The 25,452-nt window shown below is 45.3% G+C and overlaps 1 protein-coding gene across 7 annotated transcripts in view; it reads right to left on the bottom strand.

The window, feature by feature from the left end:
- The window catches only part of LOC106563044 (LHFPL tetraspan subfamily member 2a protein), a 68,019-nt gene that overhangs the window by 26,916 nt on the left and 15,651 nt on the right, over window positions 1-25,452 (bottom strand). For 3 of the 7 annotated variants that reach the window (XM_014128257.2, XM_014128258.2, XM_014128259.2), the window contains one exon: window positions 20,464-20,540. The gene's annotated coding sequence lies outside the window, so the exon portion shown is untranslated. Of the gene's footprint in view, window positions 1-5,541; window positions 5,702-10,062; window positions 10,263-20,463; window positions 20,541-25,452 lie in introns of those variants that run through there. The other 4 variants (XM_045689907.1, XM_045689909.1, XM_045689908.1 and 1 more) reach the window with 3 other exon arrangements.

Genomic DNA, 25,452 nt, shown 5'->3' with positions numbered 1-25,452 from the left:
AAAAATGTGTTGCCAGCTCCAATGCTGACTGTTACGTCAATCGCAACTGGGTGTTCTAAATAAGCATTCTAATCACACCGGTTTGAGCGTACGCTGCAGGGACCACTGTAGCATGATCCTACCTGTGTGTTGGTAGGCGTCAAAGGGTTAAGGCAAGTCATTCAGGTCCTGAGGCAACAACAAAGTGTTCAGTTTTCGCCGGGCATAACGTGACCCATGTCATCCAAAAAGATGACTCAAGTTTGCCAAAAAGCACCTGGATGATTAAAAAATATATATATTTTTCACCTTTATTTAACCAGGTAAGCCAGTTGAGAACAAGTTCTCATTTACAACCGCAACCTGGCCAAGATAGAGCAAAGCAGTGCGACACAAACAACAACACAGAGTTACACATGGAATAAACAAACATACAGTCAATAACGCAATAGAAAAGTCTATGTACAGTGTGTGCAAATGAGGTAAGATAAGGGAGGTAAGGCAATAAATAGGCCATAGTGGCGAAATAATTACAATTTAGCAATTAAACACTGGAGTATTGATGACACTTGATGATCATCAAGACTCATGGAAGAATGTTCTATGGACAGATGATTCAAAGTATAACTTTTTGGACGAGTGCCACTGCTGAGGTTATTGCCTTTTGAAGATTGTGTTCCATGATATAATATCACCAGTTGATATTCCGATTTCAATAAACCAATCTTAAATTGCACTTTTTTTAGTGGCTGAATACACACTACCGTTCAACAATTTGGGGTCACTTAGAAATGTCCTTGTTTTTTTTAAAGAAAATCACATTTTGCCCATTAAAATAACATCAAATTGATCAGAAATACAGTGTAGACATTGGTAATGTTGTAAATGACTATTGTAGCTGGACTTTTGATGGAATATCTACATAGGCGTACAGAGGCCCATTATCAGCAACCATCACTCCTGTGTTCCAATGGCACGTTGTGTTAGCTAATCCAAGTTTATCATTTAAAAAAAGCCTTCATTTCTCAGAACAAGAATAGACTGACGAGTTTCAGAAGAAAGTTTCTGGCCATTTTGAGCCTGTAATCGAACCCACAAATGCTGATGCTCCAGATACTCAACTAGTCTAAAGAAGGCCAGTTTAATTTCTTCTTTAATCAGAACAACAGTTTTCAGATGTGCTAACATAATTGCAAAAGGGGTTTCTAATGATCAATTAGTCTTTCAAAATGATAAACTTCGATTACCTAACACAAAACACAACTGGTATTTTATTTTGTATTCGAGTACTCAAGTACTCGAAATGAAGAACATGCGAGTACTGGAACAGTCAAAATTTCAAAGTCTGGTCAAGCGGAGCATCTGTAACTAAGATAAAACTGTAATATATGCTTACAGTCAACATATCTACTAGTGTATCATAAGGCAGTGTATAGTGTGTGTAGGAAGGTAATGTTAGGAAAAAGCCTACTTCGATATTCCCCTTAGAGACAGGTCAGATAGACCAGACAGGCACTGCTTCAAGTCGTTAGCTATCATGAGCAGAACTTTCCCAGCTGTGTGACGCATGGCAGTGACTGATGTTTATGATGTCTATTACCCTCTTTCAGAAGACAGAGGTAGGCTACGATTATGTTGGGATCATATTATTACACACACGCGCGCACACACACACACACTAGTGCTGAACGATTAGTGCTTTTTGAGGTTGGTTCTGTTTTGGGTTGAATGCGAAACAACTGCTCTCTATCCCGCTTTCTTCTCTCCCTCTCCGTGTCTGCCCCACACTAACCTGATGTAGCAGGCATAAAAGAAACACATAGACCGGACAGATAGGCACGCAATGGATTATGGTCATTGTAGTTAATTGCCACATTTTCTGTGCTAAACTATGTAGAATATTGGCCAGTTGGAAACTACAACTCCCTACTACATCGCACATTTCGGGCTGGATCTGACTTATCTCTAGAGAAACTGCTCATTGAGCTCACAGAAAAAAAACGGAACGAAATTACAATTTAAATAATTGAACAGACTTTGGTCAATTAGTTAAAAAAGGGGAAATAACTGACGTTTCGGTTAATCGCTCAGCACACACACACACACACACACACACACACACACACACACACACACACACACACACACACACACACACACACACACAGATACCTAATTAGACCCCCTGCCAGCTGCACTGAACCTGTGACCCTAGACTTACAAACCCTAGGGTGTGTCTGTGTGTGTGTACACAATACCACCCCCGCTACACTTCATCTGCACTACAGAGGACACAATATCTCCCTGAGTCACAGTGTGACACAGTCTCAACAGCAGGGAGTCCCTCAGCACACTACCATTGACAGGAAACGATCTGCATATCTATGGTAATGCCACGGCTACGGTAAGCGTCTCCCGGACGACGAAGTGGTTCATTCTGGGTGGTGGATGGTGCATGGTGGTCTCTCAATCGCGTCTCTCTCCCTCCCTCCCTGTTTCTCTCTCCCTTCCTATTCTGTCTCCCACTCCCTGGGGATAACTGTAGGTCAAACACTCACACATACACATTCTGATGCTATTGATGGAATGACTATACAGTTAGATCCACACATCAGGTTTTCATCAGGAAGACCCAAATAACGTCATCCGTCCATCCACTCAGGGCAGGCAGGGGAACAACAGTATGTGTGTTTCTAGACATCCCCTAAATCCTGGTCCAGGGTCAGATTTCTTCAGATCCACCTAATGGTTAAGGTTATGATTTGGGGTTAGGCTTGTAACTATCCGTTCTTCTTGGGCCACAGCATTGCAACTTTGGCTAGTTTATGCTTTTTGCAACATGACAAGGTCTTCACTCTCCACTCCTGTCCTGAAAACCACTTTCAGCTGCTCTTGTACTGCGAAGCGACTTCTGAAACACGTGTTGCCTCTTCAAACACATCAACCATTACAATAGTATAACATTCCCATGGCCTATTATAGACCTACTGAAAAACAACTTGGAGTCATCAGTGTGAGTCAGGATGAGGAAGAGACCCTCTTCACCTCTGGCGTAAACACAAGATCAGGGGACACACACAGATGTATGCACATACACACTTGCACATACACCCCCCACACACACAACCTAGTCTTCTGGTAATAAAGTATATGACTTAACAATGGTAGTAGTGTCAGTGTTTTGTGACAAATGTCTGTAGTGCTCAACATTTCCATTGTGAGAATGCCAACCTTTACCAGGGCTACTGTGTAACCTGCTCAACACTACAGTTACATTACGATTCAGAAGAGGAACATAATATTTACATCCTATAGCGTTAGTCACCCCCTTTGTTAGACTTGGGAAGCATTGCCAATCAGGAAAAATAACACTTGAAACTGTCTTCTAAACACTACGAGGTAGAGGTGAGTGTGGAGCGCTCTCATTGGCTAAGCTAAGCTAAACATTACAACAAGTAATGTTCGTATATACTCTCATGATGGAACAACTGACACAAAACCAAATAGAAGATTATAAAAACAAAATGATTCAATCTGTTTGCCATATTCTCCTCCTTCAGTGAGGCTCTGCTGTAGATGTGTCCTGGTGGTTCTACCACTGGCCCCCACACACACCTAACCACTGGCCCCCACACACACCTAACCACTGGCCCCCACACACACCTAACCACTGGCCCCCACACACACCTAACCACTGGCCCCCACACACACCTAACCACTGGCCCCCACACACACCTAACCACTGGCCCCCACACACACCTAACCACTGGCCCCCACACACACCTAACCACTGGCCCCCACACACCTAACCACTGGCCCCCACACACACCTAACCACTGGCCCCCACACACACCTAACCACTGGCCCCCACACACACCTAACCACTGGCCCCCACACACACCTAACCACTGGCCCCCACACACACCTAACCACTGGCCCCCACACACACCTAACCACTGGCCCCCACACACACCTAACCACTGGCCCCCACACACACCTAACCACTGGCCCCCACACACACCTAACCACTGGCCCCCACACACACCTAACCACTGGCCCCCACACACACCTAACCACTGGCCCCCACACACACCTAACCACTGGCCCCCACACACACCTAACCACTGGCCCCCACACACACCTAACCACTGGCCCCCACACACACCTAACCACTGGCCCCCACACACACCTAACCACTGGCCCCCACACACACCTAACCACTGGCCCCCACACACCTAACCACTGGTCCCCACACACACCTAACCACTGGCCCCCACACACGCCTAACCACTGGCCCCCACACACACCTAACCACTGGCCCCCACACACACCTAACCACTGGTCCCCACAAACACCTAACCACTGGCCCCCACACACACCTAACCACTGGCCCCCACACACACCTAACCACTGGCCCCCACACACACCTAACCACTGGCCCCCACACACACCTAACCACTGGCCCCCACACACACCTAACCACTGGTCCCCACAAACACCTAACCACTGGCCCCCACACACCTAACCACTGGTCCCCACAAACACCTAACCACTGGCCCCCACACACACACCTAACCACTGGCCCCCACACACACCTAACCACTGGCCCCCACACACACACCTAACCACTGGCCCCCACACACACCTAACCACTGGCCCCCACACACACCTAACCACTGGCCCCCACACACACCTAACCACTGGCCCCCACACACACCTAACCACTGGCCCCCACACACACCTAACCACTGGTCCCCACACACACCTAACCACTGGCCCCCACACACACCTAACCACTGGTCCCCACACACACCTAACCACTGGCCCCCACACACACACACCTAACCACTGGTCCCCACACACACCTAACCACTGGTCCCCACACACACCTAACCACTGGCCCCCACACACACCTAACCACTGGCCCCCACACTCACCTAACAACTGGTCCCCACACACACCTAACCACTGGTCCCCACACACCTAACAACTGGTCCCCACACACACCTAACCACTGGTCCCCACAAACACCTAACCACTGGCCCCCACACACACCTAACCACTGGCCCCCACACACACCTAACCACTGGCCCCCACACACACCTAACCACTGGCCCCCACACACACCTAACCACTGGCCCCCACACACACCTAACCACTGGTCCCCACAAACACCTAACCACTGGCCCCCACACACCTAACCACTGGTCCCCACAAACACCTAACCACTGGCCCCCACACACACACCTAACCACTGGCCCCCACACACACCTAACCACTGGCCCCCACACACACACCTAACCACTCACTATCACTTGAGACGCCAGTCAGTAACCCCTCCCCCTGGACTCACAGCCAGCACTGATTGGTCAGACGCCGGAGCCACAACCCTGAGAGGGTCCACATTAAAGGTCCTCACAGGTCCAACAGGCCCTAAATTCCGAGATCCAACCTGGGACCTGAGCGGATCCGGGTCCTAAATTCTGACTTTTGTCTCGGATCTGGGTCGGGTCTGATACAATTGCCAAGGGACTCGGTTATGTGCAATTAAAATGTACTTACCGACTGGACCGGATTGGACCTGTCTTCTGTTAATTTACTGTTTGTGTGATGAGAACTGTGCAAGCTTGTTATCTGTGTCTGCCAATTGCAACTCAATAAAACGTATAGCTTAAATCCAGCTGAAACTGGTTCCAGTTGCTCACCACACGTGCGCCTGCTGCTGAGGTCAGAGAGAGAGAGAGAGAGAGAGAGAGAGAGAGAGAGAGAGAGTAAAGTTAGAGGAGAAAGTGTATAGTGAAAAGTAGCCGACAAGGGGAATGTCCTCGGGAATAAGTTTTAATATTGTAGTGGACAGAGATGAGAAGAACGTTGCCTAGGCCAAATGGACTGTGGTGCAACTCGCTATTCAGGTTTGATGCAATTTTCTACCTTTCATTTATTTATTTTACTTTTGATATTACCCTAATAAAGTTAAACAACTTTTGTGAAGGTTTGATGTGGTATGGTTATTATTAGGCTTTGATACAGCAGGCCTATGAAGGCTGAGCGCCTCAGGGTGCTCCAACTGACACCGACAACTGAGGTGAGGAAGAATGTTTTTACGCCGACCAGAGTTACTCCTTTAATCGAACCTTTGGCCATGTATCTGGACATATTGTATCTGGACAACCCTTCAAATGAGTGGATTCATTGATTTCAGCCACACCCGGTGCTGACAGGTGTGTAAAATTGAGCACACAGCCATGCAATCTCCATAGCCAAACATTGGAATTAGAATGGCCCATACTGAAGAAATCAGTGACATTCAACATGCCACTGTCATTGGATACCACCTTTCCAACAAGTCAGTTCATCAAATTTCTGCTAGAGCTGCCCCGGTCAACTGTAAGTGCTGTTATTGTTAAGTGGAAACGTCTAGGAGCAACAACGGCTCAGCCGCGAAGTGGTAGGACACACAAGCTCACAGAACGGAACTGCCAAGTGCTGAAGTGCGAAAAAATGGTCTGTGCTTGGATGCAACACTCACTACCGAGTTCCAATATGTCTCTGGAAGCAACGTCAGCATAATGACTGTTCGTCGGGAGCTTCATGAAATGGGTTTCCATGGCCGAGCAGCCTCACACAAGCCTAAGATCACCATGCGTAATGCTAAGCATCGGCTGGAGTGATGTAAAGCTTTCTGCCATTGGACCCTGAAGTAGTGGAAACACGTTCTCTGGAGTGATGAATCATGCTTCACCAACATCGGTGCCCGACCTCACTAATGCTCTTGTGGCTGAATGGAATCAAGTCCCCGCAGCAATGTTCCAACATCTAGTAGAAAGCCTTCCCAGAAGAGTGGAGGCTGTTATAGCAGCAAAGGGGGGGACCAACTCCATACTGATTTTACTGATCCATAATGATTTTGGAATGAGATGTTCGACGAACAGGCGTCCACATACTTCTGGTCATGTAGTGTACATGCCTATATCTGTACAGCAGTAGTAGCCCATCTGACAAGTATATAGAAATCCATGTCGATGATGGGAACATGGCGCCAGCATATCTTTCTCTCAGTCTCTCCAGGCCTAAGCTTGTCTCCCTTAATATGTGTTTTGTATATATTTTTGTATATAATATGTGTTTTTGTATATATTCATATCATACAGCAGATGCCTGGGCCCGTATGCAGGCAATGCCCTGATACATTTCGCGCTCAAATCTCCAACAGCTAAACCGCGAGGTGGACAATTGTTGCTGTAAGAAAGTAAAAATCGATAGAATTTTGAATATGCTACACATTGAAACACAACAAATCGTTTTTTTTGTCATTTGTTATTTGGCACTTTTTAAAGACACGTAAGTGTGGATCATTTGGCCAATATCGCTTGAGCCCAGTTGGAGGTTTCTTTCTCTCTCGGATCTGAACGGGTCTGTTTTCCACGGTCCTTTTTGGGAACGGGTCTGACTGTCATCGGGTCCATTCGGAACGGGTCTCTATTTATAAATAAGTCATTTATGCATATTGCGGGTCGGGTGCTAAACCCATGGATCGATTTCGGAACGGGTTCAACTTTTTGGACCCGTGAAGACCTCTAGTCCACATGGCGACCATACCTCAGCCCAGAATCTGGGTTCAAACAACAAACTCTGCAGCTAGCCGCACAGGGCCTCCTTCTGGGGTGTGTGTCCTGTCTGCTCCTTCTCTCACACACACATGCGCAGACTGCTAGCCAGGCTGCTGCCGCTAATAAGCAATATATGGCCATATATGGCCTTTGACACTCCCAGCCCTGTGACATCACCTAATGACCTCCAGTAACATAACTCGGACGGACAGACGGACGGACGGACGGAATGACAGACGGACCGACAGGTGGCCGGACTGAAGGATGGACTGACTAAGTTGTGTGCTGGTGTTCGGCGAGCCCCTTTTCAGCCAGCCTGATGTTCCAACGGGTGGATATCAGAGCAAAAGCTTTTCCTATTGGCCAGTTTTAGAGGCGCATCCTTCATGAGGATGATGTCAGGCCAGCGGTTCTTCTAATCCACCTAAAACATTTAAACCGATCGCATGAAAAAACAGATCCATGTGGTTCTTTGTGAAAGGAGTGGAGAAGGGTTAGAGAAACCATGCATGGATCCACTTGAGAGAGCAGAGCTGCAGAACACTTCCCAACGTCTGCTACTATAATCCATCTGCTTTCATCTTCAGCCCAATATCAAGACTGCTCTGTGACCCTGGGTGTGTGTGTTAGAGAGAGGTTAATGGTCTGTTTAAGGCCATACAGTGTGGTCTCAGTCTATAGTACCACACCAATGCTGATCTGGTTTTAATGCTGTCCTTGCTGCCATTAAAATGCCCATCAAATGTTGCTGTACCGACAACCCTTATAGCTTTGTGTAGCTGCCACTTGTGTAATTTGCTTGGGGTGAGCTGAGCCTGACACTGACAGACAGCCAGACACACACACACACACGTCTGACACGGTGTATCATTTTACCGATGGAGTGTGTATGGCCGGGCCACTCGGTGCTCTCAGGGTGATTCCTCTTGGCAGATTGTGGGTCTCCGACACTGAGCAGGCCTTCACATCAAAGACTGGAAGGATCAGAGGAGACTGCACACACACACACACACACACACACACACACACACTGCACTGCATCCCCTCTGCGCTAGCATGGAGCTCAGAGCACAGACTCACTGTACACGCGCACCCACACACACACACACACACACACACTAAGCCACAGACGGTGGGTCGTTTGTCTTCCTTGACACAGATCAATCAACAGCATACCATAGATCTAAACAGAGTAGGAGAGAGGGATGAGCTCTTAAAGAAGAGAAAGAAAAAAAGAGAAAACAGGTTTGTTGACAACAGACTGACCAGATCAATTTAGTTTCCTGACTTTGCTCCCTGGAATCAAGGTGCAGATAAAAAAACAGCTATTGTGACAGCAATATAGTGAATGACTATCAGACTATTGGGATGAAGGAGAAGATGAGGAGAGACCCCATATATACTATTGAGATGGAATGCACTTGAGTCCATTTTGTCTTGACTTAGGAGCCAGATCTCCGGACGCGCTTCACATAATATGACTCCAAGCAGGTAATACACGTACATGTGTGTTTTAGATCAGTGTGTGTGTGTATACGCGTTCTAAATCACCCCAGCCTCCAGCCAGCGTAGAAGAGGTTATCCAGAGTCCCCTCATAAAATCCCAGTGGAAACTGATGGACAGACAAATGGAAAGAAGATGGAAAGACACCTCACTGAGATTCCTGATGAGTCTATAGAGTTTCCAGTCTGGGAAAAATCCTACTAACGACAGGCCACTCTGCTCAGAGACTATTCCTGTTACACTGTCACAACACTGTGGTCCGGACCAGTTGTGATCTCTCCAACACTTATAGAGGCAGCCTATACAGTACAGTACAGCAGTGGTTCTCAAACCTCTCCCCTTCCATGTTTTTGATCTATTCCAGAGCCAGCATCTGATTCAACTAATCATCAAGCCTTTTGTCGCATTCATAACCATGTGGCAAGGTGGTAAGAAAAATCCAGTTGAACGGCCCCTCCAACTGGTAATTACTACTGGGAAAGTCGTCTATCATCCCTGAGCTCTAACTTCTCCCACATTGTAACCTCTGACATCATCTACTAAGGAAATTGTCTTATTTTTGGCAGTTAAATGTACCAACAAAACATTATTTATAAAAAGCAATCAATCAATTTGGTTTTTGAATACTATAATTTGTTAACAAGCATGATTTTGTTTATGGTTGAAGCAGCTTGTGGCCATTATTTATGACATCACAACTGGTAATTTCCACCATTCCACGTTCCCTCCTAGTTCAGGGCTACGACTAAACTGTGAATCATCCCGAGGTCCCCAAGGAAAGGTTACCGCAGGCCATTCCACGCCTGCATATCTGAGTCTACATACAGATGGTAAAGATACGTAATATGGTAAAGACACACACACACACACACACACACACACACACACACACACACACACACACACACACACACACACACACACACACACACACACACACACACACACACACACAGCCATAAAGCTTACCTGACTGACCACCTTACTACTAGACATTCCTGCTTTACATAACGACAGCGTTGAAAAGCCACTGGAATGTCAAAACCTCCCCTGAAAAATAAACCATCCATCTGTCCATCAGTCCATCCATTTGGCACCTCTTAGGTCTCTTGTCTTCATTCCTGCGTGTAATGAAATGCTATTGTACTGACAAGACAAGCTGAAGCACTATCAACTTCAGCAGGCAGCAACTCCATTAGCACCTATGTCAGCTAGCCTCTAGGCTGAGTGAGGGGTCGTTCCACCTCAAAAAGCACAAGAAAGAGGATTTCGACATCCACCACCACAGATTGTTCTGAAATTGTTTCTGTAGTTAGAAACAGATGAGATTATTATTCCTCCAACATTATTTGTTGAAATGTAATTTGATCTCTGAGAAATTAAGCTAATTGATTGCATCCAAATTGTCAATTTTAATTCATATAATATTCAATATATAGTACCTACCATCCGATTTTGACCAAACTTTTTTCTAACAATGAGTTAGAGATGAAGAATCCAATGGTCAAAGGAATGGTCAGAAGCCACCCACAACCCACACAATTCCCACCCCAACTGGCAAGTAGTATGGAGCTGCGGCTTTGAGTATTGTTTCTCTATAATGTATTTCCAGTGAATTTGGTGATGTTTTTCCCCCTATTCAGAGGAATTAGTCATTGAAGTTAATATCTCATCCTACATCCTGATATTACCAGCTTCTGACCACTAGATGGTGCTGTTTTGGGTGTTTTATTGACCATTTATTTGGATTTCTTATGCCTTACTCATTGTTGGAAAAAAGATTTGTCCAAATCAGATGTTAGGTACTATATTTACTGAATATTATATGAATCCTATAAATTAAAATGCCCAATATGGATGATCAAATTATATTCCAACAAAATAATGTTGCAAGAATGCTAATCTTATCTGTTTCTAACTACAGAAACGATTACAGGACTATCTGAGATGGTGGGTGTCATGGCTTGCTGAAATGACATGGAATGACCCTGTAGTGAATGTCTAGTACTGCTATTAGCAGATATCGTGGCTGTATACTGTATCTTTTCATGTACTAGGGACTGAGGAGGTGTAAACACAGTGCTGTGTTGAAGGTGAGGGAGTCTCAGCTGTTTTGGAGTGTGGGAAAAAGACAAAAGAGAAGGAGGAAAGGGAAGGACATGTTGTTTTCTCAGCTGAGGGGCAGTGGTTGGATCCACCTGTCACAGAGGTCTCAATACCTTTCCTTATCTCTTCTCTTCCTCCACTCTCTTTCCTTCCTCATGTGTATATATGTATATGTGTTTGAATTTTGTGACGGTGGGGGTATTGGGCCTCAATACTCAAGCCTATTACAGAAAGAGACTTGGAGGGGGGGGGGGGGGGTCCGGGTGTGTGTGCGTCTTCTTCTTCTCACATTGATATGGCCCTATAAAACTTGCGATGCGGAGAACACGGACGCAATCACAGAATCCAGACATTCAAAAATGTATTGATCTTAGTAAGGATTCAAGTAAATGTATTGAAAAGGAATTAATTTGCCTAAGTTTATCATAATATATGAACAGAATGCATGAGTGATTCGTATTTCCTGCAACTTTCTGAAGAGCAATGAGAATTCCCCGTCTGTGTATGTGCAGTGCGCACATCGACCACTTTGTGTAGCCGTAAGCATGATGCTAATTAAAAGTCTTCTGGTAGATGGAAAGGCTTTCCCAAAAACCTTAATTAAATGTTAACTACGTGCATTCGGAAAGTATTCAGACCCCTTGACTTTTTCCACATTTTGTTACATTACAGCCTTATTCTAAAATGTACGGTTTTTGTTTTGCAAACTCTACCATCACATGAACACTGCTAAACAGTCTCTGCTAGGTGGGCACTGGTATTAAAGGGTAACTACACCCAAAAATTGCAATTCTTTTTTCCCCCCAGACCTCAAAAGTGGTCTCCTAATGTGGTTTAAGCATTATTGTGGACTTACAACATCCAATTTAGTGGGGGTTTTTATTTTAAAAAGTGTTATTTTGAGAGCGAAAACCTAAAGAAACAGGGGGAAACGGAAACTTGGAGAAAAAAAACCTGGAGAAAATGAAATTGGAAAAAAACTACATGGAATCATGCAAAAAATAAAGCAGATTTTATACGGCCCTAAATTGACTGGCCTGTGGAGCCCAGCGCCTCTGAGGTTAAGAGGATGATGGAAAAAAATGACCATCTGACATATCAGAGTCTGCCGTTGTCTTAGTGGGTGGCCAACCAGCAACGCCCCCAGAGAGAGACAGACCGCCAGGCCACACCAGGGGGAGTGGAGTAGGGTTGTTTTGGACAGTCATCTTGTGGAAAGATCTCTGTCTGCTGTTTTGAAACAGGACGTTTTTCCCCAGTTCCTCTGTTTGCGATCTCTGAGCAGTTAGACTACACTGCTGTGATGTCATGCCTCCTTGGAGATGTTTGAAAGACACACACACACACACACACACACACACACACACACACACACACACACACACACACACACACACACACACAAATACACACACACCAAAAAATTAAAGCAACCAAACAAACCCAGATAATATGCTCAGCAGAATACAGCAGCTCTCACAAAGACTAGGAGAAATCAGAAAACTATTCAACAACATAACAGACTGACAAGAAAAAGACTGCTTTTTCAGTAAGGTCTTAAAACCCCACTTCCTACTGACCAACAGGCTCTCTAGGCCTTAACACTGGTCCCATTATACTTAACCATTTCCAGCCCTCCTTAACCCTTCACATGACCCCAGAATGAAAAGGGGGAGAGGAAAGTCCTTTACACTCCCAATCCTCAGCCAAACCCTCTGTGAATGCTTCTGTTTTCCCAACAGGGAGTCAGTAATGTTCCGGAGGGGTTGTGTCCTGACTAGGGGGTGACAGCAGTTTGATTTCAAACTAACTGACCTGAGGGTAACTAAAGAACCTCCCACTGAGCTCCCCAGTACAGAACACTATAGACCTGCTGCTAGCTGGAAATCTGTCTTAATGCTTTAGATCAACGGCCCTCAGGGCAGACCAGGGACTGTGTGTGTGTGTGTGTGTGTGTGTGTGTGTGTGTGTGTGTGTGTGTGTGTGTGTGTGTGTGTGTGTGTGTGTGTGTGTGTTATATAGGCCCTCTCAGGAAAACCTGATACTATGCTCCAATCAACAACAGTAAGCACTCCCTGGTCCACAGAGGTGTGGGAGAGTTGTACACTGGCTCAGAATCTCAGCCTTCCTATAATAATAAGAACATCAAGTGATATTGCGTCTGATACCTGCTCGCAGCTAAACAAAATAAAGGTCCAATGCAGATGGGTTTTTTTCTTCTAAAAAAATACAATTTCTGGGTCATAATTAAGTACCTTACTGAGATTGTTTTCAATTAAAATGGTTCAAATTGAAACAAAAATTGCTTGTTAGCAAAGAGCAATTTCTCAAGCAAGAATTTTGCTAGGACTGTCTGTGAGTGGTCTGAGTGGGGAGGGGAAAACTGAAAACTAGCTGTTGTTGGCAGAGAGGTTTGGAACTCCATTTCCTATTGGTCTATTAACTAATTTACCGTCACTAGGCAGGCCAAAATTCCATGCCACCAAAACAGGCTGACATTTCAGGCGGTCTTTTCAAACAGCTCTTACACTAAAAGGGCATTATCATCATTTTCACAATTTCACAATATTATTCCAACTTCATAGTGTGGAAATATAAAACACAGAAGAAACACGTTTTTGACTGCACTGGGCCTTTACGAGAGTGTGTGGGGGTGGAGATGGTGAAAGATGAGGAGAGAGGTAGAAAGGGAATAGGAAACTGAGGAAGAAAGACAAGGTGAGAAAGTGAGAGATGTGGACGTGTGTAGGTATTGTCTGGCTGGTTTCGGGGGTAAATTAGATGTGACATGGCTTTCAACTGGAGACAAAGGGAACGGTGTTACAGACAGTCACGCTCCAGGGAGAATACCTCTACTGCTCTCACTCTACTGTCTGACACACACACACACACACACATACCCCCACAGACACACACACAAGCAATTTGATGTCATCGCTAAAAATCTCACAGATAATAACTAAAACTAAAAAGATAACAACCTTTTGAACCTGAGCGATAACATTCCTCAGATCTACAGGCTGTGTGCTTAATCCTGTACACAGAGAAACAGGAAGTGAGCACCAAGACAGGTTCCAGATAACAGGAACTGAACCCCTGACACCCTCAGAAACCCCCTTATCCTATCCTCTCTATTCACTCTGCCCAGGCCGGTGACAATCAGCAGTGATTATTGTGTATATTGTTTCAGGGGCTTTCCTCGTTGAGATGACCTTCCCAGATGGTCTCAGCCAACCAGGCAGGCCAGAGCAGAGCAGTATCACTCACACCATTGTTTTCCCAACATATTGGAAAAACGTTGTCTTCCTCATTCCTGCCGGTTCCACATAATAAACAGACTGGACTGATCTTCTGTGTCAGGGGGGGAGATAATGAATACAGCCCGTGAACTTGGTGAGAGGATGAAGGGGGTTAGGAGGATGTCAGTGTTTCTCCTATATGCATTTAGCAGAGGCGCACTGCAAAACTGTGGACACCTGCTTGTCAAACATCTCATTCCAAAATCATGGGCATTAATATGGAGCTGGTCCCCCCCTTTGCTGCTATAACAGCCTCCACTCTCTGGGAAGACTTTTCACTAGATGTTGGAACATTGCTGCGGGGACTTCCATTCAGCCACAAGAGCAATAGTGAGGTCGGGCACTGATGTTGGGCGATTAGGCCTGGCTTGCAGTTGGCATTCCAATTCATCCCAAAGGTGTTCGATTGGGTTAAGGTCAGGGATCTGTGCAGGCCAGTCAAGTTCTTCCACACCGATCTCCCCAATTTCGTGATATCCAATTGGTAGTTACAGTCTTGTCCCATCGCTGCAACTCCTGTACTGACTCGGGAGAGGCGAATGTCAAGTGCCATGTGTCCTCCAAAATCACGACCCTGCCAAGCCACACTGCTTCTTGACACACTGCTCGCTTAACCCGGAAGCCAGCCGCACCAATGTGTCGGAGGAAACACAGTACAACTGGCGACTGAAGTCAGCTTGCAGGCGCCCGGCCACAAGGAGTCGCTAGAGTGAGATGGGACAAGGACATCCCGGGCCGGCCAAACCCTCCCCTAACCCGGACGACGCTGGGCCAATTGTGCGCCGCCTCATGGGTCTCCCGGTCACAGTCTGTAGTGATGCCTCAAGCACTGCGATGCAGTGCCTTAGACCACTGCCCCACTCAGGAGGCCTTCGACAAACCCTTTCTGTATGGACGCCGCTTTGTGCATAGGGGCATTGTTATACTGAAACAGGAAAGGGCCTTCCCCAAACTGCTGCCATGAAGTTAGAATTGTCTAGAATGCCATTGTATGCTGTAGTGTTAAGATTTCCTTTCACTGGAACCAAGGGGCCTAGCACAAACCATGAAAAACAGCCCCAGACCATTTTTCCTACAGTTCGGGCAGGTAGTGTTCTCCTGGCATCCCCCAAACCCAGATTCATCCATTGGACTGCCAGATGGTGAAGTGTGATTCATCACTCCAGAGAACGTGTTTCCACTGCTCCAGAGTCCAATGGCAGCGAGCTTTACACCACTCCAGCCGACGCTTGGCATTGTGCATGGTGATCTTAGGCTTGTGTGCGGCTGCTCAGCCATGGAAACCCATTTTGAAAAGCTCCCGACCAACAGTTCTTGTGCTGACGTTGCTTCAAGAGGCAGTTTGGAACTCGGTAGTGAGTGTTGCATCCGAGGACAGACCATTTTTCCGAGCTATGTGCTTCAGCACTCAGTGGTTCCGTTTTGTGAGCTTGTGTGGCCAACTACTTCGCAGCTGAGCCGTTGTTGCTCCTAGACGTTTCCACTTCACAATAACAGCACTTACTGTACAGTTGAACGGGGCAGCTCTAGCAGGGCAGAAATGTGATGAACTGATTTGTTGGAAATCAAATCAAATTTTATTGGTCACATACACATGGTTAGCAGATGTTAATGCGAGGGTAGCAAAATGCTTGTGCTTCTAGTTCTAACCGTGCAGTAATATCTAACAAGTAATCTATCAATTTCACAACAACTACCTTATACACTCAAGTGTAAAGGAATAAATAAGAATATGTACATATAAATATATGGATAAGTGATGGCCGTGCGGCATAGGCAAGATGTAGTAGATGGTATAGAGTACAGTATATACATATGAGATGAGTAATGTAGGGTATGTAAACATTATATAAAGTGTCACTGTTTAAAGTGACTAGTGACTAATTTTTAATTATTAAAGTGGCTAAAACTTTCCACCTTCTCCACTACTGTCCCGTCAATGTGGATAGGGGGGTGCTCCCTCTGCTGTTTCCTGAAGTCCACGATCATCTCTTTTGTTTGGTTGACGTTGAGTGTGAGGTTATTTTCCTGACACCACACTCCGAGGGCCCTCACCTCCTCTCTGTAGGCTGTCTCGTCGTTGTTGGTAATCAAGCATACCACTGTAGTGTCGTCTTCAAACTTGATAATTGAGTTGGAGGTGTGCATGGCCACGCAGTCATGGGTGAACAGGGAGTACAGGAGAGGGCTGAAAACGAACCCTTGTGGGTCCCCAGTGTTGAGGATCAGCGTGGTGGAGATGTTGTTTCCTACCCTCACCACCTGGGGGCGGCCCGTCAGGAAGTCCAGGACCCAGTTGCACAGGGCGGGGTCTCGAGCTTAATGACGAGTTTGGAGGGTGCTGAGCTGTAATCGATGAAATGCTGAGCTGTAATCGATGAGCAGCATTCTTACATAGGTATTCCTCTTGTCCAGATGGGTTAGGGCAGTGTGCAGTGTGCTTGCAATTGCGTCGTCTGTGTACCTATTGGGGAGGTAAGCAAATTGGAGTGGGTCTAGGGTGTCAGGTAGGGTGGAGGTGATATGAACCTTGACTAGTCTCTCAAAGCACTTCATGATGACGGAAGTGAGTGCTACGGGGCGATAGTCGTTTAGCTCAGTTACCTTAGCTTTCTTGGGAACAGGAACAATGGTGGCCCTCTTGAAGCATGTGGGCACAGCAGACTGGGATAGGGATTGATTGAATATGTCCGTAAACACACCAGCCAGCTGGTCTGCGCATACTCTGAGGACGCGGCTAGAGATGCCGTCTGGGCCGGCAGCCTTGCGAGGGTTAACACGTTTAAATGTTTTGCTCACGTTGGTCGCGGTGAAGGAGAGCCTGCAGGTTTTGGTAGCGGGCCATGTCGGTGGACCTGTATTGTTCTCAAAGCGAGCAAATAAGTTGCTTAATTTGTCTGGGAGCAAGACATCGTGGTCCGCGATGGGGCTGGTTTTCTTTTTGTAGTCCGTGACTAACTGTGGACCCTGCCACATACGTCTCGTGTCTAAGCCATTGAATTGCGACTCTACTTTGTCTCTATAGTGACGCTTAGCTTGTTTGATTGCCTTGCGGAGGGAATAGCTGCACTGTTTGTATTCGGTCATGAATCCGGTCGCCACGCCATGATTAAAAGCAATGATTCGCGCTTTCAGTTTTGTGCAAATGCTGCCATCAATCCACGGTCTCTCGTTGGGGAAGGTTTTAATAGTCATCGTGGGTACAACATCACCAATGCACTTGCTAATTAACTCGCTCACATCAATGTTGTTGTCTGAGGCTATGCGGAACATATCCCAGTCCACGTGATCGAAGCAATCTTGAAGCGTGGAATCCGATTGGTCGGACCAGCATTGAACAGACCTGAGCACAGGTGTTTCCTGTTTTAGTTTCTGTCTATAGGCTGGGAGCAACAAAATGGAGTTATGGTCAGATTTGCCAAATTTAGGGCGAGGGAGGGCTTTGTATGCGTCGCGGAAGTTAGAGTAGCAATGATGCAGAATGCTGCCAGCCCGGATCGCGCATTCGAAGTGCTGATAAAATTTATGGAGCTACGTTTTCAGATTAGCTTTGTTAAAATCCCCAGCTACAATAAATGCAGCCTTAGGATATATGGTTTCCAGTTTACATAGAGTCCAATGAAGTTCTTTCAGGGCCGTCGAGGTGTCTGCTTGGGGGAGGATATACACGGCTGTGATTATAATCGAAGAGAATTCTCTTGGTAGATAATGTGGTCGGCATTTGATTGTAAGGAATTCTAGGTCAGGTGAACAAAAGGACTTGAGTTCCTGTATGTTGTTATGATCACACCACGACTCGTTAATCATAAGGCATACACCCCCGCCCTTCTTCTTACCAGAGAGATGTTTGTTTCTGTTGGTGCAATGCGTGAAGAAGCCGTGTGGCTGTACCGACTCTGATAACATATCCAGAGTGAGCCATTTTTCCGTGAAACAGAGAATGTTACAATCGCTGACGTCTCTCTGGAAGGCAACCCTATACTCGGGAGCGGTGAGCGATGTGCCCGTCTATGGAGCCTGACCAGAAGCCCGTCTGCCCCTTCTGCGGCGCCGCTGTTTTGGGTCGCCTACTGGGATCCGATCCATTGTCCTGGGTGGTGGTCCAAACAGAGGTTCCGCTTCGGGAAAGTCGTATTCCTGGTCGTAATGTTGTTAAGTTGACGTTGCTCTTATATCCAATAGTTCTTACCGGCTGTATGTAATAAGACATAAGATTTCCTGAGGTAACAATGTAAGAAATAATATATAAAAAAACTAAATACTGCATAGTTTCCTAAGAACGCAAAGCGAGGCGACCATCTCTGTCGGCGCTAGTGTTATCCTAGGATGGTACCACATTGAAAGTCACTGAGCTCTTCAGTAAGGCCATTCTACTGCCAATGTTTATCTATGGAGTTTGCATGGCTGTGTGTTCGATTTTATACACCTGTCAGCAACGGGTGTGGCTGAAATAGCCGAATCCACTAATTTCAAGGGGTGTCCACATACTTTTGTGTATATAGTGTATGTAGAAAAGATAATGGAGCAATATATTTCATAAGATCATCTATGAGAACGTACAATCACCAAAAGAAAAACTAGACAGTCAGGGAGAATCTGAAATTCCAAAAATGTCATGGCATGGGGTCCCCACTGATTTTATTATAATGTTTGAATCACTCAGATAACATAAGAAAAAGGCATAAGCCATGGCAAAATGTGTATAATTGCAAGAAATTAGCTTTAAAACTGAAAATGATCTCAACCCCATGGAAAAATGTGTGGAATTGCAGGAAATTCGTTTCGAAACTAAACATTTTCTCTCAGCCCCATGGCAAATGTGTAGAATTGCAGTAAACTAGCTTTAAAAGGGTAAAATGTTCGCTTTGCCCCATAGTAAAATGTGTAGAATTGCAGGAAAGTTGCTTTAAAACAGCAACATTTTGTCTCAGCGGTAAAACCCCGCCATTGGCCAAGCCCACTGACTTTGCCACCGATGCTGAAACAAATCCTAGGGGAAACACTGGATGTTGCTGGGGTTTGGAGGTGTCATTGTCTTTGGGTTTATGGGGGTTATAGTGGTTCAACCAGCTATCACTACAGTATACTGTAATTCACTAAAGCACAGAGAACTAAAGTATTAGTACTGTAAACATACTACACCTAGGGCTGGAGTGCATTAGTGAATTAGAACTGGGGTTATGATCCCCCTAGCATATGTAACATTCACATGAAGATGATTCTTGTCTGAGACCTGAAGACCCCAAGTTAATGCCTATAGGTTTTAGCTCAGAGGGCCTAACACAGTCCTGTGGCACTCAGACAACCTGGGTTCAAATCAGCTGACACATGCTTACAGTTGAACAACAGGACCTTGGGGACAAGGCTGTCGTTCCATCAGGTTAGGACAGGTGCCAGGAACCCAATACAATAGCAACAAAGACAGGAAACCATGGCTCTGTTTGTTTGAGTGGACAAGGTTAGCGATGCAGTTGGGTAATATTATTATTATTATAATGATGATGCAACAGGTATTATTAGTTCTCCTAATCTGATTTGTTAAAAATACAATGGGAAAAGCAGCACGTGGCAGGTTATGCAAGTTATGCATGTTAAAGGGACAGTTCTGGATTTTGGCAATGAGCTCTTTATCTACTTCCCCAGAGTCAGATGAACTCATGGATACCATTTTTATGTCTCTGCGTCCAGTATGCAGGAAGTTAGCGGTAGTCATTGCGCTAACGCCTCATTAGCAACTTCCTTCGAACCGAACAGATACATAAAAATGGTATCCATGAGTTCATCTGACTCTGGGGAAGTAGATAAAGGGCTTAATTGTCAAAATCCCAAACTATCCCTTTACGTCTCAGAATTATGTTCTCCATGAGGTCAATACATCTATCCTGGAATCAGAATCGGACTCAGAATGATGTCAGATCTACTGTTTCGTATATTTCAGACCACGCCGTGTACAGAATGTACTAACCTTTTGTGTGGAGTCTTGAGGACGAGTCAGAGACAGGTTCACTTCAGACCTGGTTATGCAAGTCTTCTCTTCAGAACCTGTAGAGGCAGCAGAGATGATGCATTACAGAGTGACACACACGCTCTCGCGCTTGTGCACATGCCAACTGCTTATATTATGAAACCACAGCATCTCTAGAGAGACCACTGGTTAACCAGTCAGGAGCTCTGTCAGTTTCGGCTCCCTGACAAAATGAGATGCTATTTTATTTTCCACTCAACCTGAGGAGTCTGAGGAGGTGGTTTAGAGAGAGAGCCATGACACCTGGAGAGATAGGGAAACTGTTCAACAGAGCGTACCCTTTAATAAAAGAGTCTGCATCCCTCATCCAAAGCTGCAGCAAGATTGCATAATATAGGTTATGCTAGAAACATTAGCATAACGTTAAGCAAGGGAAGTTCCATTTCAACATATACTTGGGACGGCAAGTAGCCTAGTGGTTAGAGTGTTGGACTAGAATCCGCAAGATCGAATCCCCGAGCTGACAAGGTAAAAATCTGTCGTTCTGCCCCTGAACAAGGCAGTCATTGAAAATAAGAATTTGTTCTTTAACTGACTTGCCTAGTTAAATAACGGTTTTAAAAAAATATCATTTTGGTTGAAGGATCTACAATCACGCCTGACAAGACCAATGAAAACCGCGCTTTGCTGGAAGCCCCGCCTTCCACAGGTGATAAGTGTGGGGCTCGGATTCATTCCTTCAATTATTCCTCTCTTCACCTGGGTGTGAACAGGAACGATTCACGCCACTAAAACAAACAATTGGAACACGAGACTGTCTTACATTAGTCACCCCTTGGACGACGTGTGCCGAAGCCTGTATGGTTCTCATACGTTTCCTAATTGACACATTTTGATTTGCAATTCTTTTCAAATAATACAAAACATACACATACAAAAGACAGCATACAGAAAGAAGCACACAAACATCAATGACATCACAACTGCCCCCCTATCTCCCTTGCCTGCACTACTCTTTTTCAAGATAATTGAGCCCCGTAACAGGCGGTATATTTTAGCAATTACATTTACTTTTGATACTTAAGTATATTTAAAACCAAATACTTTTAGACTTTTACTCAAGTAGTATTTTACTGGGTGACATTCACTTTTACTTGAGTCATTTTCTATTAAAGTATCTTTACTTTTACTCAAGTATGACAATTTGTGTGAGAATCATTGGAGTCAACATGGGCCAGCATCTATGTGGAATGCTTTCGACACCTTGTAGAGTCCATGCCCTGATGAATTGAGGCTGTTCTGAGGGCAAAAGGAGAGGGTGTAACTCAACATAAGGAAGGTGTTCTTAATGTTTTGTACACAACCATCTTCACAAAGACAGTGCTTCTGTTTGCTGTTTTGGGGTTAGTGATGAAACAGGAGGACGAACAGCTGTATTAATAGCTTCCTGCACTCTGAATGTGAGTAGCCTACTATGAAGACATGTGTTTCAGAACACACCACCTTAATTGGAGAGAACGATCAACTCTGTTAACGGCTGGTTCAATAACCTCCGCCTGACATCCGATTCAAAAGAACACTTCTGTGTTCAGCCATCAGCTACAAAATGGCCAACTTAAAGTAGGAGCACTCTACTTAATGCCCAGTTCAATAATCAATATCCTGCCTTAAACGTATCGACGGCTACAGTATGTCATGATCTCAGCTTCCTGAGGAAAAAGGAACAATCCATAAACTACCGTTTTTTTCCCCCTATAGTTATTTTTTTTGACCAGCTCCTGATCGCAACGAGATAATGTTTGTTGTGTGGTAGGTCTGCTATTGTGATAGTGGGGCAGTAATGTTGTCTATGGGCTTTCTGAGAGGATAAGAGCCAGAGGAGAACTAGAAGTTCCCAGAAAGATGACTGGCATCCGACACTATGGGGGGGGGAGTGTTTGTTTGGGGGGGTCTGAGAGCCTTATTATCCGTTACTGAATCCAGCTGCTCTTGTGGTAACATCTGACCAACAACAGCTCTCAGCCAATCAGGTGAGTGAACAGCCTAATAGGTTTATCAGTGGGATATCTCCCACCCCTTTGGGTTATCAAGGTTATCAATAGATTGCCCTCGGAGAGCACTCAGGACTTCTTAAAACACTTGACACCTGCCTTGGCCCTGGGCCACTAGAACACAGACGACCATTGTCAGTTTGAAAGGAAAGTGCAATTCACCCCTTCAACTCAGATTTACTGAAGCAAAGTGGGGGCATCAGTCCTTCACCAACCCTACTGGCACCGCCTCCACCCAGAGTACCGTATGCCAAGTAGAGTGAGACATCATGTTCTTATCATCATACCGTAATGTTTTATGTCCAGTCAGCTGGGCTGATACAGTTACGCCCATTAGCAACTCAGGGTGTACACATACACTTCACACGTCCCCTCTGAAGGCTTTCTAGGTTTCCATTGTGTGTGTGTCTGAGTGTGTGTTCGTGTGCGTGCATGTGCCATTTGACATCGTTGCTCAGCTGAACCCGAACAGTGTAGATTCGAGGTTCTTTCAGAGTATTTTCCAATAACAGAGCTGAACACTCAGGTTACAGTAAATGACCCTGGCCTAGGGGCTTTTCTCCACTATTACAACCCAGTTACCCAGTCACACAGTTACTACACCTCAGTCAAATCGTACACTGTTTCTCTCCTGATAGTGGTGCATAGAAATGTGTGGCTGCGTAACATAGTATAGGGAATAAGATGTCATTTGAGATTTCCTATATAATATGTTCACCAACACCACCACAATGGGGTCTCTCTTACGGCCGTTAGGGGGTTCGGGGAAGAGGTGGGCTGTTTGGGGAAGTGAAGTGATGGAGTGGGGGAGGAGGGGGCTACTGGGGAACTCTCTCTGGTCCTAAACGTTTCTCAAGCTGTGACTGAATCGCTGAATGACAGAAGCGATGGTCAGTATTGCTCTACTCTCTTTCTCTTTCTCTCTCTCACACACACACACCTCACTTGGCTATATGTGTGTTTGAAAGACCAAGGGGTGAGAGAGAAAGCGAAAGGAGGCGGTAGGGATCAAAATGTAGAGAAAAGGCGGAGAGTCAAAGAGAAAAATTTCACAGGAACAGAACGCTTCCTCGGAAGATTCTTTCTGTATCCTATCTCCATCTGCTACACACTGGCACTCCTCTGCTCACTCTCACTGCTTTCCTGTGCATCAGATGAACGCTTACAGTGAACTGAACTGGGAAAAAAACTGTGTTACCCAACGTTTTTCATAGCACCTTGAGAGAGCTCTGTATCTGAGTTCATAGATACACGGTACATATTGTCAGTGTAAGTAGTGTTAAAAGTTCCACTAAATCTACAGGACATCACAGCTGCTGGGGACTATTTACACAACACCAAACACCATAGTTGGTCGTCTTGACCAACAGTCACCCTTTATGTACAGTTTGCGTCCATGTTTAAGTCTTGGACACACTGGCAATATCCATGGTAATTCAATGACTGTTTATTCCAGGTATGTGCTATACATTCATTGCACTGAAGACATACATACACTGTGAAGAATGTTTACACATGACACCATTAGGGTTGTGTAAAATGTGTTGCTATCGCTAATTGCGATACGTATGAAATGGGCTTTAAATAAAGTTTGATTTGAGTTGTTTATTCTGACTCCACTCTATAAGAAACGCCTGAAGACATTGCCAGCAGCATATCACCCTGCATCCCACTGCTGGCTTGCCTCTGAAGCTAAGCAGGGTCGGTCCTGGTCGATCTCTTGATGGGAGACCAGATGCTGTTGGCGGGCCACTAGGGGGCACTCTCTCTTCCAGTCTAACAAGATCCTAATCCCCCAGGGCAGTGAAGGGGACACTGCCCTGCACAGTGTGCTGTCTTTCGGGCTGAGACGATAAACGGTTGTCCTGACTCTCTGCGGTCACAAAACATCCCATGGCGCTTATCGCGAGAGTAGGGGTGTTAACCCCGGATACGACTGCATATCTCAGTATTTTGAAATACTGAGATGACAAACACAACCAATTATACTTCTGCAGAATAATAACCAAGCTATAAACTCTGTTCTGTTCCTACTCTGCTGGCCAGCTGTCTTACATTTAACACACATTACGTTGGGAGACCAGAGAGGAGACCAAGGCCTTTGAAAGCCTTGCCAGGAGCTCTTCAAAGAGACGAGAGGAGGAAAAGGAAAAACCTTTGGATTTGTGGTGCTGCTGAGCTTCCGTTTGGTGTCAGGGCTAGCTAGCTGCCTCAGAGAGAGAGAGAAAGAGAGAGTGAGAGAGAGAGAGAGAGAGAGCGACTGGGACTGAGGCAACATCGCTCTTAACTCAGGATGTGTGCTTTACATTTAGGCTGCTGTACAAAATAACATATACTGTTGCTACCTCGTATAGCTGGGCGATGTGGCCAAAATATCATATCACAATATTTTTCACATTTTTGACGGTATGATTTTGTTTTTTAATAATAAAATGTCTAAATATTCTTCACGAGTAAAGCATGATTCTAGGGTGGCAACAGGAATATGCTAAGTGTTTTAATGGGGCTTTCTCGCTTCTGATTGGTTTCTAATGTTCAATCAAACTTCAACATGAAAATAATTTTCTGCATTTTCATCAATTTCTGCATTTCCTTCACTAATTTGTTTTCATTTCCACACTGTAAAACATTTATTTTACTTACTTACATTTAAACACTATTCCTTTATTAATTATGCTCCTATAGAACCATGTATTTTCAATGGATTCAATGGCAGTTCTTACTTTAGTCACAAGGGGCATTGTTCTGATTTCTAAGGTGCTTTTTGGCACCTGCACTGTCACAAAGGTAAGATTCATGGCAAAAAAAGTACATGTCCACACCTTTTGCACCAGCATTGCCTCACAGGCACTATTCATGGCATAAAATGACATGTGCGCAGTGCAAACCCGAAGCTCTTGCTCGCAAATTAGCATGTCTCAACTGTTAGCAGTCTCTT

Source organism: Salmo salar, chromosome ssa11 (assembly GCF_905237065.1).
Source record: "Salmo salar chromosome ssa11, Ssal_v3.1, whole genome shotgun sequence".
Taxonomy (NCBI): Eukaryota; Metazoa; Chordata; class Actinopteri; order Salmoniformes; family Salmonidae; genus Salmo; species Salmo salar.
The sequence above is the reverse complement of the archived record's forward strand: the minus strand, read 5'-3'. Positions and strand labels throughout refer to the sequence as shown.